Source organism: Rutidosis leptorrhynchoides, chromosome 4 (assembly GCF_046630445.1).
Source record: "Rutidosis leptorrhynchoides isolate AG116_Rl617_1_P2 chromosome 4, CSIRO_AGI_Rlap_v1, whole genome shotgun sequence".
NCBI classification, from domain to species: Eukaryota; Viridiplantae; Streptophyta; class Magnoliopsida; order Asterales; family Asteraceae; genus Rutidosis; species Rutidosis leptorrhynchoides.
Genome location: NC_092336.1, coordinates 194,542,212 through 194,559,745, shown reverse-complemented (window position 1 = coordinate 194,559,745; position 17,534 = coordinate 194,542,212). Strand labels below are relative to the sequence as shown.

The 17,534-nt window shown below is 27.4% G+C and overlaps 1 long non-coding RNA gene across 7 annotated transcripts in view; it reads left to right on the top strand.

The window, feature by feature from the left end:
- LOC139843196 (uncharacterized) overlaps positions 1 to 16,691 on the top strand; it is a 118,165-nt gene extending 101,474 nt beyond the window's left edge. For 5 of the 7 annotated variants that reach the window (XR_011757476.1, XR_011757470.1, XR_011757475.1 and 2 more), the window contains exons 5-6: positions 14,632 to 16,001; positions 16,084 to 16,691. This is a non-coding gene — a long non-coding RNA (uncharacterized lncRNA). The remainder of the gene's footprint in view (positions 1 to 14,631; positions 16,002 to 16,083) is intronic. The other 2 variants (XR_011757474.1, XR_011757473.1) reach the window with 2 other exon arrangements.
- Positions 16,692 to 17,534: the final 843 nt, after the last annotated feature.

The following is a 17,534-nucleotide window of genomic DNA, read 5'->3' as shown; positions in this document are numbered from 1 at the left end:
TTTATAAAACTGATTTGGAAAATATTTTGTGAAGGAACCTTTGTCTAAAAACTCCTAAAAACCAAAATCATTTTTTTTTCTTGTTCTTCATCGCTGCACAGCAGCCTCTGTTCTTTTTTTTATTTTTTATTTTTTTTAAATCATTTAATTACTAGCTAAATGTTTTGAATTTATATTTTTATCCTAACACTGATGCAAACACGTTTTTTTTTTATTTTCAAGATAATTCACGGTCCATTTGGATTTGGAAGAGGATGAAACACTCACTGTTAGATACTAGATTTATAAATTAGGTGGACTAGTTAATCAGAAAAATGGCGATAGCCCAGTTGGTTTAGAGGAGGGACGGGTATGCGAAAGGTCGGGGGTTCGAGTCCCAAATGGAACAATTCTTTTTAACAGCCCTTTCATTTAAGGTAGTTCATTTTTTTTATTATTCATTTCATTTATTATTATTATTATTATTGTTACTTTAAGAATACTTATTATTAATACTACATGTATTATTATTATTATTATTATTATTATTATTATTATTATTATTATTATTATTATTATTATTATTATGATTAGGATAATTATTATTGTTATTATAAAAATAATACGAGTTATTATTATATTAGTATTAATATCATTGTTGTAATTATTAGTATTATTATTATTAACATATGTACCATTTTTTTTTAACAAAATCATTATTGTTATTAGTATTATCATTATCAAGGAAGTTATTATTATTGGTAAATCATTATTCATCCAAACTATCATTTTTTTTTTCAGATAGATAGTTTGTACCTAAAACATACATATTAAATATACTATAATTGTAGTAATAGTTTATATATATATATATATATATATATATATATATATATATATATATATATATATATATATATATATATATATATATATATATATATATATATATCAAACAAACCTTATTGATATAAGTACTTATATGTAACAAACTATGATATTTTATAATACTAATCATATGTATATAGATATATTAAGATAACTAAATATATAGATACTAATCATCCTAATTAAATACACAAACAAATATATATATAATATAATTTACGATATAATATAAGTATTTAATGGAATTTGGTATAAACTATATATATAACTAAAAGCATATAAATAATATATACTAATAAAAGAATTTATGTGATTCCATTATACTTTTAATAAATATACGAATGATATAGGTTCGTGAATCCGAGACCAATCCTACATTGTTCAGTTGTTAAGTGCCGTCATGTGTATTTTTACTACAAAATACAGTATGGTGAGTTTATTTATTCCCTTTTACTCATTATATTTTTGGGACTGAGAATACATGCGCTGCTTTTATAAATGCTTTACGAAATAGACACAAGTGATCGAAATTACATTCTATGGTTGGATTATTAAATCGAATATGGCCATTTTTATTAAGTCTGGTAATCTAAGAATTAGGGAACAGACACCCTAATTGACGCGAACTCTAAAGATAGATCTATCGGGCCCAACAAGCCCCATCCAAAGTACCGGATGCTTTAGTACTTCGAAATTAATATCATGTCCGAAGAAGGATCCCGGAATGATGGAGATATTCTTATATGTATATTGTGAATGTCAGTTACCAGGTGTTCAATCCATATGAATGATATTTTTGTCTCTATGCATGGGACGTATGTTTATGAGAAATGGAAATATGAAATCTTGTGGTCTATTAAAATTATGAAATGTTTATTTATGTTAAACTAATGAACTCACCAACCTTTTGGTTGACACTTTAAAGCATGTTTATTCTCATGTATGAAAGAAATCTTCCGCTGAGCATTTGCTCATTTTAGAGATATTACTTGGAGTCATTCATGACATATTTCAAAAGACGTTGCATTCGAGTCGTCGCGTTCATCAAGATTATTATTAAGTCAATTATAGTTAGATATATTATGAAATGGTATGCCTGCCTTCAACTTTTGATGAAATGAAAGATTGTTTTTTTTTTTAAACGAATGCAATGTTTGTAAAATGTATCATATAGAGGTCAAGTACCTCGCGATGTAATCGACTGTTGTGAATCATTTATAATCGATATGGACTTCGTCCGGATGGATTAGGACGGGTCTTCACATTAGTTGGACACACTAATTCAGACCTGGTTCGCTAAGACCACCGCTCTGATACCACACGTAAAGACCCGTCCTAATCCATAAGGACGAATACAATAACATATGATTACATCGCGAGATACTTGACCTCTATATGATACATTTTACAAACATTGCATTTTTTTTAAAAGACAAACTTTCATTACATCGAAAGTTGACAGGCATGCCTACCATTTCATAATATCCATATATAAATGATCTAATCTGTCATTTACTTAATCATAATCTTTACTGAACCCAACGACTCGAATGCAAAGTTCTTCGAAATATGCCATGAATGACTCCAAGTAATATCCTTAAAATGAGCTAATGCACAGCGGAAGATTTCTTTAATACCTGAGAATAAACATACTTTAAAGTGTCAACCAAAAGGTTGGTGAGTTCATTAGTTTAACATAAAATAATCATTTCCATCATTTTAATAGACCACAAGAATTTCATTTCCATTTCTCATAAATATATGTCCCATGCATAGAGACAAAAATCATTCATATGGTGAACACCTGGTAACCGACATTAACAAGATGCATATAAGAATATCCCCTATCATTTCGGGAAATCCTTCGGACATGATAAAACAACATCGAAATACTAAAGCATCTACAACCATGGATGGGGTTCTTTAGGCCCAATAGATCTATCTTTAGGATTCCCGTCAATTAGTAGATCGGTTTACTAATTCTTAGGTTACCAAGCAAAAGGGGCATATTCGGCTTCGATCATTCACCCATATAATGTAGTTTCAATTACTTGTGTCTATTTCGTAAAACATTTATAAAAATTGCGCATGTATTCTCAGCCCAAAAATATAAAGGGTAAAAAGGCAAATGATACTCACCATACTGTATTTTGTAGTAAAAATACATATGACTATATTGAACAATGCAGGGTTGGCCTCGGATTCACGAACCTATATCATTTATATGTATATTAACACATATAATGGTAATCGAACAAATTTAGGTATTTTTATTAATTGTTATTTGAGTAACTTTTACGTTTCATTAATAACTAAATTAACCATATTTATTTTTATATACAATAAATAGTTAATTAATATCTATTACAAACATATTAATATAGTTATGTTTTAGGTAAATAATATATTTTTATATAGAAAATCTTTATTTGATATATTAATAATACTAATAATAATAATGATAAAAATAATAATATTAGTGTTAGAAATAATAAAAATACTAATGATAAAAATAAAGATAATTTTAATAATAATAATAATAATAATAATAATAATAATAATAATAATGATAGTTTAAATCATAAAAAATGATAACTTTGATAAAAATGTTAGTTTCAATAATAATACCAATTTTAATAGAAAATGATAACTTTAACAATAATGATACTTTAAATAAATATAATAATAAAAATGTTAATACTACTAAGAATTTTAATAATAATACTTCTAATAATAATAGCTATAATAATATTAATTTTTCTACTAATGATAATAATGATAAAGATTTTAATATTAACAATACTAATAATGATAGTTATATTAATAATGATATTCTTAATAATTTTACTTATGTTATTAATAATAATAATACTAATAATAATAATAATAATAATAATAATAATAATAATAATAATAATAATAATAATAATAATAATAATAATAATAATAATAATAATAATAATAATAATAATAATAATAATAATTAGATAATAATATTTGTAATAATAATAAAATTAATAATAATAATTATTATTATTATTTTATTTATAATTTATAATACCTAATAAAAGGGGATCAGTGGGATATGTTGGCGGCTATAAACAGATCGAGCAAGCAGAAGCAAAAACGTAGAAGAAGAAATCACGATTCATAGGCCTTCGATTCTTAAATCAATCAATCGATCACACAACAACTCGAGGTATAACCGGTCATCAATTCATCATCATCATCATTTCAATCATCTCCACCAGTGTTCATCATCATCGTATCATCATCCTTTGTCAATTGTTTCAGTAATCGATTCATCAATTGATTAAGTAGGTAATTAGTTCTTTGATGTTCTCTTAATTTCTTCATCCCTTTATATATATTCTGTATTTTAAACGAATCGAACATGAGCTGTAATAATTGGTATGTTATTCTGATTGTTAAATTAGTTACCACAAAATATAAAGGTTAATCTGCTTTTGTAAATTAATTTACTCTTTTGTTATTTGAAGATGATTATTAAGGTATATACCATCTTAAGGTTGTTTAACGATTTAGGACAGATGAAAGAAGAAAAAAATAAAAAAAAATAAACTTCAAATTTTCAGTTCAATATATATATATATATATATATATATATATATATATATATATATATATATATATATATATATATATATATATATATATTACAGTAGTATCGATTGAATAATAACAGATAAATAGCAGCAGCTCACCATGGTTTATAACTCAAACATCTTTGGTTTTATATAGGTACTTAGTGGTGGTTCAAGTGGTGACTTATTCAGCTGCAGTAGAAAGAACGAGTTGTAGCAGGTGAAGAATGATGGTGGGTTTAATAAGGGTGATGAGGATGGGTTTCGATGGTGAAGGTGGTTCATAAGTGGTGATTGTTTATGGTGACAATGATTGTTGCTCTTGATGGTGATTCGAAAGGAAGTATGTACAGACAGTTATACAGGAGCGAGCAGTTAGTTCTAACAGAAGATCGAAAGTGTTGAGTTGGTGATGATGAAATGGTAGTTGTTTCAGCTGCACAATTGTCCAAATGGGTCTTTGTCTAGGGTTATTAATCGGCAGTAGAGTTGCAGAAACAATTCAATAGGTGGTTTGATGATTAATCGATCATAGGCAGCGAAAACTATGATTGTTGATGGAATCAGAAAGACAGTAGTAGTATTTATCAGTAAGTGTTGTCATTACTTGGTTTTTGTGGTTTTGTTGAAGTTGGGTTTTTCAGTTGAGTTTATCAAATAGGTTTTGATTTTGGTCATGAGTTGAAACAGAAGCGTAGAGATAGTATCAACAAACGGTATCATCTTCTTCATCTGTGTTCTCTATTATAACAGTGAGTATTACGTGAATGATGGTGATTACTAGTTGACGTTTTAAAGTTAATAAAGACCAGAAAGAATGGCTGCAATGGGGTAGAGTAGGAGTTCTTCGACAGACTCAAAGAGAAAGAGAAATGGTTGAGTTGGTGTACGTGTGTTTGTGTTTATAAACAAAAAACAGAAATTGAAATTTGTTATTCTATCAATTGGTGTATGCTTTAAATAAATATTTAGGTTAGGTAGTGTGCTTTCATCTATCTAATATGTCTATGTTTTATATATACAGAAAGTGATTTGGTGTGGGTTGTGGGGTCTTGACAACAGCAAACCAATCTCATTCCAACAACTAGGTGTTGTGCTTGTGAATCATTCAATATATCATTTTGTATATATGTAAAAAGGTAGATGGAGACTTATAACCAAATTAAAGGCATGATTCAATAAAGAAAGGAGAGATTTGATCGGGTGTGATTTGTGTTAGTGTCTGAGACAAGTGTAAGTAGTACATATATATAAACATGCGCATATAGTTATACATGAAGAACTTATCTGGTGAAGAAAGCTAAAAGCACAAAAGTTCATGCACAGTAAATTTTAATCTAAACAATTCAAATATATGATGTAATGAAACAAGTGATTGGTCGGATGGAAAAAGGAAACATTGAAATAATATAATACTTAAAGAATATTTCAGATGTTAGAGAATTAAAAGAAAACAGGAAAGGCATCCGAAGATTTGGATTATATTACTAACAGTTTTAATTACGGATATTATATCGTATATTATTATTTTAAGTTATATATATATATATATATATATATATATATATATATATATATATATATATATATATATATATATATATATATATATATATATATATACATACATACATATATATATATACATATATATATATACACATTTATTTACAATTAATGGTTCGTGAATCGTCAGAAATAATCGAAGGTTAAATGATTCCATATAAATAGTTCAAGAATGTTGAGACTCAACTTTACAATGGTTCGTGAATCGTCGAAAATAATCGAAGGTTAAATGATTCCATATAAATAGTTCAAGAATGTTGAGACTCAACTTTACAGATTTTGCTTATCGTGTCGAAATCAAATAAAGATTAAGTTTAAATTTGGTCGGAAATTCCCGGGTCGTCACAATATATCACATATTTTTGTACAAATAAGTGAAGATACTTTTGTTTTGCACGATATTAATCAGTTTTACCCAATTTATTGTAATATAAATAGAATTTATAAGGAAGTACAGTCTTCCGAGAAAAAGACACGCGCTTCTTGATTCAGGTCAGGAAGTTGTCGTCCAGACCAGTTGTAGAGTCTACGAAAAACCTTGAAAAGTTTTCTCGAAAATCAGCTGGAAATCCACGGACCTCAGTATCAAACAGGGTCGCCAAGTGGTCAAACTTATCCTAACCATGAGAGGATATGTCTCGTACAATGGGGGGCACCGTGCAAATTAGCTTTTAAGACTAATGAATCAGATCCCCAGAAAGGATAATCTCCTTAAAGATTAAAAATCGGCTTTTAAGCCTGATATTACTCAATCCTTGAGATTGACCTTAAAGATTGAGAATTACAAACTCATGGAATTCGATGATATCTAAACTCGAGCTTGAACGAGAAAATATTTTGATCAAATTACAAATCGATTTGTTTTCGGAAAACCCATTTTCAATGCGTTCATTACCATTGAACGTAAAATCCTAGGAATTCACCTGGAATTCATTAGGTCACCTGAACCAAATCGGGTGTCAACCGTAAGAACGGTGGTTGCATAGCATGGTCGAAGAGAGGACCTTGTGCCAGACCAAAAAACTATAGGGTGATCTTTACTATTGCTCCTACAAAGGTTAGTAATTGCATCTGACACCATATAGACCATAATTAAAAGCATGTCATTAGACATTGCCTTAACAGTTGCTTATTCAACGCTTTTCTTTACAACCGGACGGTAGTTTACCTAAAGATAATATACGGAGCAAGTATATTGGACATGTTGCTTTCCCAATACAAGGTTAGCAAGGGGGTGACACAAAATCGCAAGTTTTGAGCTAAAATTTTCAAATCTGAAACCCACAAAACCCACAAAAACAATATGCAAACACCGGTGAAGGGTTATTCCGGAAAACTTATCTAGGGTAAAAGCTAGATTGAATTTTCAAAACATCAAATGTTTTCATAAAGATCCAATTTCCTTAAGGATCTAAATTTTCATAGTCATGTGGGACTGTAAACCACAACATTACCATCATTGTTCATACCGCTGTATTAAAATCACTGATGTACAAAGTGTGAAGAATAAAGAAGTGATTCTAGTAAAGTTTTTATTCAAGTTCTATATTGCTTGAGGACAAGCAACACTCAAGTGTGGGAATATTTGATAATGCTAAAAACGAACATATATTTCATAGCATTATCCTTCAAGAAAGACAAGCTTTTAGTTGCTATTGTTCTATTTACAAGTGATATTCGTTTAAATAATAAAAGATGAAGACAAAAGACAGATTCGACGATTTAAAGACGCAAACGACCAAAACGCTAAAATGTACAAAGTACAATCTAAGTGGTTCAATTTATTGATAAGAAACGTCTCAAAATTACAAGAGTAAAAGCCACAAAATGCAAAGTACAAGATATTAAATAGTACACAAGGACGTTCGAAAATCCGGAACCGGGACATGAACCAACTATCAACACGCGACGCAACGGGCCTAAAATTACAAGTCAACGATGCACAAGAATATAATATAATATATATAATTATATATAATTATATATATTATATTATATAATAAATAAATCAAGCCGCCCACATTTTTAATCGACAATGTGAGCTGGTACAGCTGGCCATGCGATCGCATGGCCAGGAAGAAGGAATCTCATGCGGTCGCATGAGTTACTGTAGCTGGTCAGGTTCTATAAAAAGGCAGTTTTCTTGACGAATTGTGTACACCTTCATCATACTTCAATCTCACTCTCTCAATATATATATTTATAATTTTAATTTTAATTTTAAGTTAATAATAGTAATAAGGTTATAGTGGCGAATGTTTTAAGTTTGTAAGTCGAAACTCTGTCCGTGTAACGCTACGCTATTAATAATCATTGTAAGTTATGTTCAACCTTTTTAAATTAATGTCTCGTAGCTAAAGTATTATTATGCTTATTTAAATCGAAGTAATCGTGATGTTGGATTAAATATTAAAGACGGGGTTATTGGGCTTTGTACCATAATTGGGGTTTGGACAAAAGATCGACACTTGTGGAAATTAGACTATGGGCTATTAATGGGCTTTATATTAACTAAACAATACCTCATTAATTTAATATAAAGGTTACAATTTGACGTATCTATATATAACCACATACGCTTAATCGGGTACGGTGGGAGGGATATTTATAAATACGAATTATTGTTCATTTGACTGGAAACGGGTATGGATTAATAGTCACTGGACTCATTAAAACAGGGGTGGATTACATTCAAGGGTAATTGGTGTAATTGTTAACAAAGTATTAAAACCTTGGATTACACGCAGTCGATAACCTGATGTATTCATTAAACAAAGTATTAAGACTTTGTTACAGTTCGAATCCCCAATTAGTTGAAATATTTGACTTCGGGTAATAAGATTAATTTGACGAAGACTCTCGCACTTTATAATTATGACTGATGGACTATTATGGACAAAACCATATGGACATATCGAATAATCCATGACAAAGGACAATTAACCCATGGTAATAAATTAAAATCAACACGTCAAACATCATGATTACGGAAGTTTAAATAAGCATAATTCCTTTAATTTATATCTCATCGTACTTTTATTTACCGCCATTTTATTTATCGTACTTTAAATTATTGCACTTTTATTTATCGCACTTTTATTTATCGTCATTTACTTTAAGCTTTAAATTAAGTCATTTATATATTTAATATTTTACATTAGGTTTTAATTGCGACTTAAGACATAAAATCGACAAACCGGTCATTAAACGGTAAAACCCCCTTTTTATAATAATAATAATACTACTACTTATATATATATTTATACAAATATAGTTTAAAATAAATATAGCGTTAAACTCAGCTAGCTCCCTGCGGAACGAACTGGACTTACTAAAAACTACACTACTTTACGATTAGGTACACTGCCTATAGTGTTGTAGCAAGGTTTAGGTATATTCACTCTATAAATAAATAAATAATTTGTGTAAAATTGTATCGTATTTAATAGTATTTCGCAATAAAAATATAACTATTTCGTATACACCTCGCATAACATCAAGAGAGTAGATTTATAGTGAAGCATCTGACAGAGCAATCGAAATAGATTATTGCATTTAACCAAAGAAGATCCTAATTTCCTTAATTACCGAATAATCAAATCTTATTACGAAGTTTTCCTCTAAATTCCTTGAATTCTGGAAATCAACCGTGACTACGTCTCCGGTTAAGACGAGCCCACCTTTACTCGTTTCACTCTTTTGTGATAGCTTCACTCGTACTCTTCACATAAATGAATTGTTTTATCCATAGTACTCAGTCATGATAAAACTCTAATTTTCAACTCATATTCGTCAGGAAAACCTATTTATGGTTAGCTATGACGACCTCGATTAAATTTCGGGACGAAATTTCTTTATTGGGTAGGTACTGTGACGACCCGAAAATTTCCGATCAAATTTAAATTTAATCTTTATATGTTTCCGACACGATAAGCAAAGTCTGTAATATAGAGTCTTAAATGTTTTGGAATTATATTCATGTAATCAATTACCCTTTGACTATGTTCAACGATTCACGAACATTTATGTGTATAGATATGTATATAATATATAGTTATAGTAATTGAAAATGTTAACAAAGTATTAAATATATAATACTTTACATGAACGTATTTGTTTTAATATAAGTTTATTATATTTATCGATGAGATTAAAAGATAATATCAAATGATTAAATTATCAGATACATTATGATATGATTAGGGGTCTCGGTTGTGAGATCCACATTGATTTGAGAAATATTTCCTTTTTAGCAATATTCGGAAGAAATGGTAAAGTGGTCTTCTAGTGAGAACAAAGTGTCAATTAACGAGAGTTAGACAAAAGTTAGTGGAGACTCCTGTTTGATTTTCAATACATGCTTTACAATAATTTCCTCGTGACTTTTGATAAGGTAACTATTTAACTTTCATATTATTTAATGTAAAGGTGAAATTATGAAATGTTGATAACTTAGAAGATGGATATCGACACGTTAAGTAAATCAACTTTTTATATTAAAATAATTTCATGCACTTAACTATCCATTGAACCTTAACCGATGATTCACGATCAATTGTTGTAAATAAATATGTATGTATGTATGTATATATATATATATATATATATATATATATATATATATATATATATATATATATATATATATATATATATATATATATATATATAATAATTTGAAATTATAAAATATAATTTAAACATTAGAATTAAATATGTAAAATAAGATACAAAATAATTAAGTGTAATTTAAAATGAATCCATATATAAATATATATGATTTTTATGTATAAATATTATTATTATATGTATATCGTAATATATATATAATTAGTAACTATAATGTAATTGATAAATTATGATATTAACATATTAAATGTAATTACAAATTAAAATATAATGGTCATATTAATAATAATATTATTACTTTCATTATTATTATTATTAGTATTAATATTAAAAAAGTATCATTAATATTATTATTCTCAATATATAATATATAAATATGGAATTTGATTTATATAAATTGTTATAGTATTATTATTACTAATATTATTATCATTAATAATATTATTATTATTATAATTAATATTATTATTATTATTAATATTATTTTTATAAATTTTATAATTATTATTATCATTATCATTAATAATAATATTATTAATATTAATATTATATTATTATAGATTTTATTATTATTATTATTAATATTAAGAGTATTATTATTATAGTTATATTTATTAATTAATAAGAGTAATTACAATATATAAATACAGATATATAAATACAGATACATACATATAAACAGATACAATATACGAATCAGATTATCACAATCAACTTTTTCTTATTTTCTTGTGTTCTATTTTGCCTGTGACTAATTATCAAATCAATCCAGGATACAAACAACATCTATCAATTCTTTGTCGCTGTGATAATCAATCGTTAACACAATATAAGATTGCAGCTACATTTATTCAAAAAAAAACCCAGAAAAAAAACTGAGAAAAACAGCTTGACACTCTGTACGTTCCATATTTCTTCCATAATTCAAATTCGAACCAAATTCCAAAATCTAAAAATGCAGGATTGTTAGAAATTGTCTAATTATATTGTCTGTAAGTTTTCAATCTTCAAATCTTCCTATTAATTTCGAATTTTGAAGTCAAAGATATATTTCAAAAAGTCAACTATATTGTTCATCTTAAAATTTGAACTCATTTTGATGTTTATGAATAAATTGATGATCCAGAAAGTTTTTATGAATAATTTACAACATAATTCATGTTGTAATTATAACCTAAAACAGTCTTAAATTTAAAATTTGATTTGGAGTTCGTAGTTTTCTTAACCGTGGTAAGCAATAGATTAAATTCAAATCAAATTTCAAAATCTAATATTGTAGTTAGATTAGTAAGCCTTTACTCAAACTATCTGCAAAATTTTAAGTTCCAATTCCCCTAAACGAATTCCAATTTTCGAGTCAAAGCAAATTTTCAAAAAGTCAACAGATTTGTTCATGAAGAAATTTGAGTTCGTTTTGATGTTTCTGAATCAATTGTCAATTCCAATAGTTTCTAGGAATTATTTGCTAACTATTTTGTGTAGAAGTCATTAGTTAAAACAGTCTAAAAAGTGGAATTTGATTTTGTGTTCATCGTGGTATAAACAGAACTGCTTCAGCTTCATTTTCTTTATTTCTGTTTTAATTAATTCCATCAACTACATATCATTTCTGTTTAGTTTATGAAACCAAAAAAAAAATCCAATGTGTTATTGTTGTGTTTGAATTGATCCCTGGTCGATCCAGTTTAGAGTAAAGAAGAAGAAGAAGAATAATGAAACGGAGAGAAAGGGTTATATATTTTGTTATAGGAGTTTAAAACAGATAAACAAAAACGGTTCAATGGTTTGATGGGTTGTCGGGTAACGGGAGGTCGTGGGTTCGAGCCTGGGCAAAGGCAGCTATTTTTTTGGGGACTCTCTCTTTGTGAGGTAGTTTTCTTATTATTAATAATAATAATAATAATAATTATTATTATTATTATTATTATTATTATTATTATTATTATTATTATTATTATTATTATTATCATTATTATCATTATTATTATTGTGATTATTATTATTATTTTTATTGTTAGTATTATAATTATTATTATTACTAAAATCATATTTATATTTTTAGGTATTAGAAACATTATTATCATTAGTATTTTTATAAGTATTATTAATATTATTATGAATGTTATCATTTAAGTATTATTATTATTATAATTATGATTATTATTATTATTATTATTATTATTATTATTATTATTATTATTATTATTATTATTATTATTATTATTATTATGAAAATAATAAAATTTATTATTATTTTCATTTATATTAGTATATTAGTATCATTTTATAATTATTAGAATTATTATTAATATTATTAACATAAGTACCATTATAAAGATTATCATTATTATTATTAATATAATTACCATTATTAGTATTGTTATTAATAAAAATTATTATCATTATTAACAGCTATCATTTTATTATCACTAAAACTATTAGTATTATTATTATTAGTATTATCAATATTATTAACATTAAATTTATTATGAAAATAAAAATTTTAAAGATATTATTAAAGTTATAAGTATGTATTAATCATATTAACAATTTTTATATAAATATTCATAAATAACAAGTTAGGTATTTTAAAATAATACTAATCAGATATATATATATATATATATTAATATAACTATATATATTAATCATTTTGAATATATACACAAATTAAATATATATAATATATAAAGATATAATATATAATTTTATTCAACTACGATTATATGTTTTAATATATATACAAATGATATAGGTTCGTGAATCTGAGGCCAACCCTGCATTGTTCACTATCGTCGTATGAATATTTTTACTACAAAATATTGTATTGTGAGTTTCATTTGCTCCCTTTTTAAACGCTTTTGCAATATATAATTTTGGGACTGAGAATACATGAGCTGCTTTTATAAATATTTTACGAAATAGATACAAGTAATCGAAACTACATTCTATAGTTGAATTATCGAAATCGAATATGCCCCTTTTTAGTCTGGTAATCTAAGAATTAGGGAACTGGCCCCTAATTGACGCGAATCCTAAAGATAGATCGATGGGCACTAACAAGCCCTAGTCAGATAATTTGAACTGCTTTAATACTTCGAATTTATCATGTCTGAAGGGAGTCCTGGAATGATGGGGATATTCTATATGCATCTTGTTAAGGTCGATTACCAGGTGTTCACCATATGAATGATTTTATCTCTATGTATGGGATGTATATTTATGAGAAATGGAAATGAAAATCTTGTGGTCTATTAAAAATGATGAAAATGAATATTGTTGATAAACTAATGAACTCACAAACTTTTTGGTTGACACTTTAAAGCATGTTTATTCTCAGGATTGAAAGAAATCTTTCGCTGTGCATTTGCTCATTTTAAAGATATTATTACTTGGAGTCATTCATGGCATATTTCAAAAGACGTTGCATTCAAGTCGTTGAGTTCAATAAAGATTATGATTAAGTAAATGACAAATTAGGTCATTTATAGTTGGATATTATGAAATGGTATGCATTTCGATGTAATGAAAGTTTGTCTTTTAAAACGAATGCAATGTTTTTAAATGTATCATATAGAGGTCAAATATCTCGCAATGTAATCATATGTTATTGTATTCGTCCTTATGGATTAAGACGGGCCGTCTCATTAAATCCGAAATAATATGTTACTTAAATACCAAAATATTGATATTTTGAAATTCATCAGTTTCAATACAAGATATGCACTTTCTTTTTAAAGTAACAATTAAAAGATACATTTTTATATGCTCATATCATTTTTGTTATTTTATCTCACTAATGTTGATTTAAGTTGATGGTTTTTCATGTGTAGCCTAAGGAAAGATGTTATAATCTTTCATTATTATAAGAGATTGTCGCTTGGTTTAAAGAGGCATAACAGTAGTCTTTTGGGAAATAAAAATGATAGTTTGACTTTTTTTGGTCAAATTGTCAACTTTGTAGGGCTGAGGTGTTGTAATATGCTGGGCATGAGAAAAATGGTATGGTCTATCTTCTATCTTTTTGAGTAAAAATAAAAAAAAAATATGAAGACTCTAACTATTCAGGTTAAAGTTTTGACTGATATGTTGAATTTGAAAAGTCAACTGTTTTTGTTCTTGGAGATTTTATTGAATCTGGACGCTATGGTTTATATATGGGAAGACATTAGGTTAAATTTTTGGTATATTGGGGTATGGTTTTGGTGTTATTATTATAATATATCTTTTTTGGGATTGTTAATAGGGAGTTTGACTTAATGTGGTCAATGGGATGGTTTTGGTTCATTTTTTTGTTACAACAGTTTTTAAGGGTTTGGTTTTTTGCAATATTCTTATGGTACATAATGATGATTTAATGAACTCAAGGTTTGAAGATATGTATTTCATTAGTGCTAAAACTCAGAGTTTGTTGTGGGTTTCTTTCTTGGAGAGTATAATCCTAATTTGGTTTATACCAATATTTAACTTATGAGATAAAAGACCTTAATAAAATTAAAATTTGCATTCAGGTAGTCTTTTAGCCTCAACTTCATTGTCGACCAGTCAATTCATTAAGTGACAATTACCTGTTTCTAACGTTTGTTGGAATTTCATAATGCAGGTTCACGCTGGAGCAGATGCGATCGTCACTCAACTTTTCTATGATTTTGACGATTTTCTCTACTTTTTTGAATTATTGTTGGAAAATTGAAATAACCTGCCCCTTTGTTCCAGGTATTATGCCCATTAAAAGTTGCTTCATCCACATGACTGGGTTCTGTAAAACTAAGGTATACTATCCTCCTAACCCGATGGTCTAATATTTTCATACGAGTATACCTTTAAAACAATGATTACATTGGAGTTAAACTCTTATCCATTTTTATGTCTACTTTGACAACCGAAAGTAGCTTGATGTGTAAGTTTTGATGCTCTGACGTTATAATAAGCAGTGCAGACCACGTCTTTGAAACTGGCTTCTTCCAACAGTGAACTATTATGGATCGCATCCTGCGTGTATTCTACATTATAGCCCACAAATGATGTTTACATGAAAATAAAGTTTTGGATTTTTAAATTATCAAGAAATCTGTATTGTTGAATGAAAGATAAATATTTAGACCAAAAGGTATGGTCTTCAAAGCTACAACAATTTTTCAAAGTTTATTATCAATGTTTCTTACAATAACTTTATTTTTTCTTTTGTGCCCTTTAAATAAGTTTTAACTAAGGTCTTTTGTTATTCATATGTTGATTTCCGTTATTTAAGGGTAGAATAATTGTTTATTTGTGGTTGGGTTTTTTGCAGACTGTTTTAAGGATTGGTAGCTTTTTCCTATCTTTCAATTTGAGGTAAGCTATGTTTTTAGTTATGCTATTTTGTTTTTGTTCTTAGTAGTTTTTCTATTTGATTTGTTTCTGTATTATGTTGAAGGGAGGAGTATAGAATATCAACACTGACCTTATGGTTGAAGAATTGGAGGTCAGTTTTGAAATCATCATATATTGTAATATTTATATTTAATCATGGAAATCAACATCAGTGCACACGCAAGCTGTCATCATAAAATTCAGACATTCAGTTATACGAACATATTGTCAAAGATTCATGGGTGGTTTGTTTGGCTCATGTCTTCAAATCTTTTCTTATTAGCAACATACAACCGTATTGTGTTTATCCCTTTGTACACGACTCGGTTAATGATCTTTGAGGGTATTTTGATAAACCAATAACTTACATCAGGCATTGTAATGAGTTCAACTTTTTCAAATTGTAAGGTTTGAAAATGTTAGTTTGATCGATCTATCTTGAACGTGTTTGCTTTAAATATATTTTTAATTAACCAACAATATTTTTATTTCTTGGGCTCATGTTGAAATGACGCACGATGACCATTTCATATGTTCTATCTCTGTACTTTTCATATTTCTGTTAACATGTTTCTAACCATACTCTTGAATTTTACATTATATATTGTCATTGGTGGGTGAACGGTGAAAACGTTTTGGAATACTATTTTATAAAGTTGTATTGCAACGTACGGACTCATAAATCTAGAGCAATTGAATAAACGAAATGATGTTGAATGGTGATTTTGGATAGATGTATGTATGTCACTTATGGAACTGCTAAAAACATTACAACTACCCCACCTATTGAGAATGGTAAATTTTTATTTACTTATATTGTCATTTGTAATTCATGTTGATTCATTTATTGTGGATCAACTATGTTGTCTCTTTTTGTTTGTTAAATGGTCTTTTATTTGGCAGTAACAACACGTCAATTTGCTGTTCATTTACATTCGGCTGCTATTTACAGTTCTGCATTTGCACATTGTGTTAGAGGCGTGGTTACAAACGTTGAAGGTACAATTCACCGTGAATGGTTCATTGCCACAAAGACTACTCGACTTACATCTTCTATACTCTGCATATTGTGGATACGATACGCTCCAACTTTACTTTTTGTGTAGCTATAGGTAGCATTTTCAACCCATTTAATTGTGGACATTACAACTCATTTGACATATTTTTTTGGTAAAACAACAGCATGAAGTTAATCACACAAAGTAGCTTATATTTATTTCATGCACAGCAATACTAAAGTTATTGAAAACTAATTTGTATGATATCTATGAACTATAATGTATGTTTAATGTTATTTTTTTTTCAAATATTTAAAGTATGTTTCATTATTATGAGATCCATCAAGTATAATCTATTTTTTAAATATGTTTCATTCTCATCAAATATATGATTTGAAATTTGAAATGTATTAGGCGATTTTATTTCATTGTTGAGATTGTATTGAACATGTCTGTTATGTGTGATGCACACAATATTGTTCAACTGATACTATTAAGTATAATGTTTCCTAAGTAA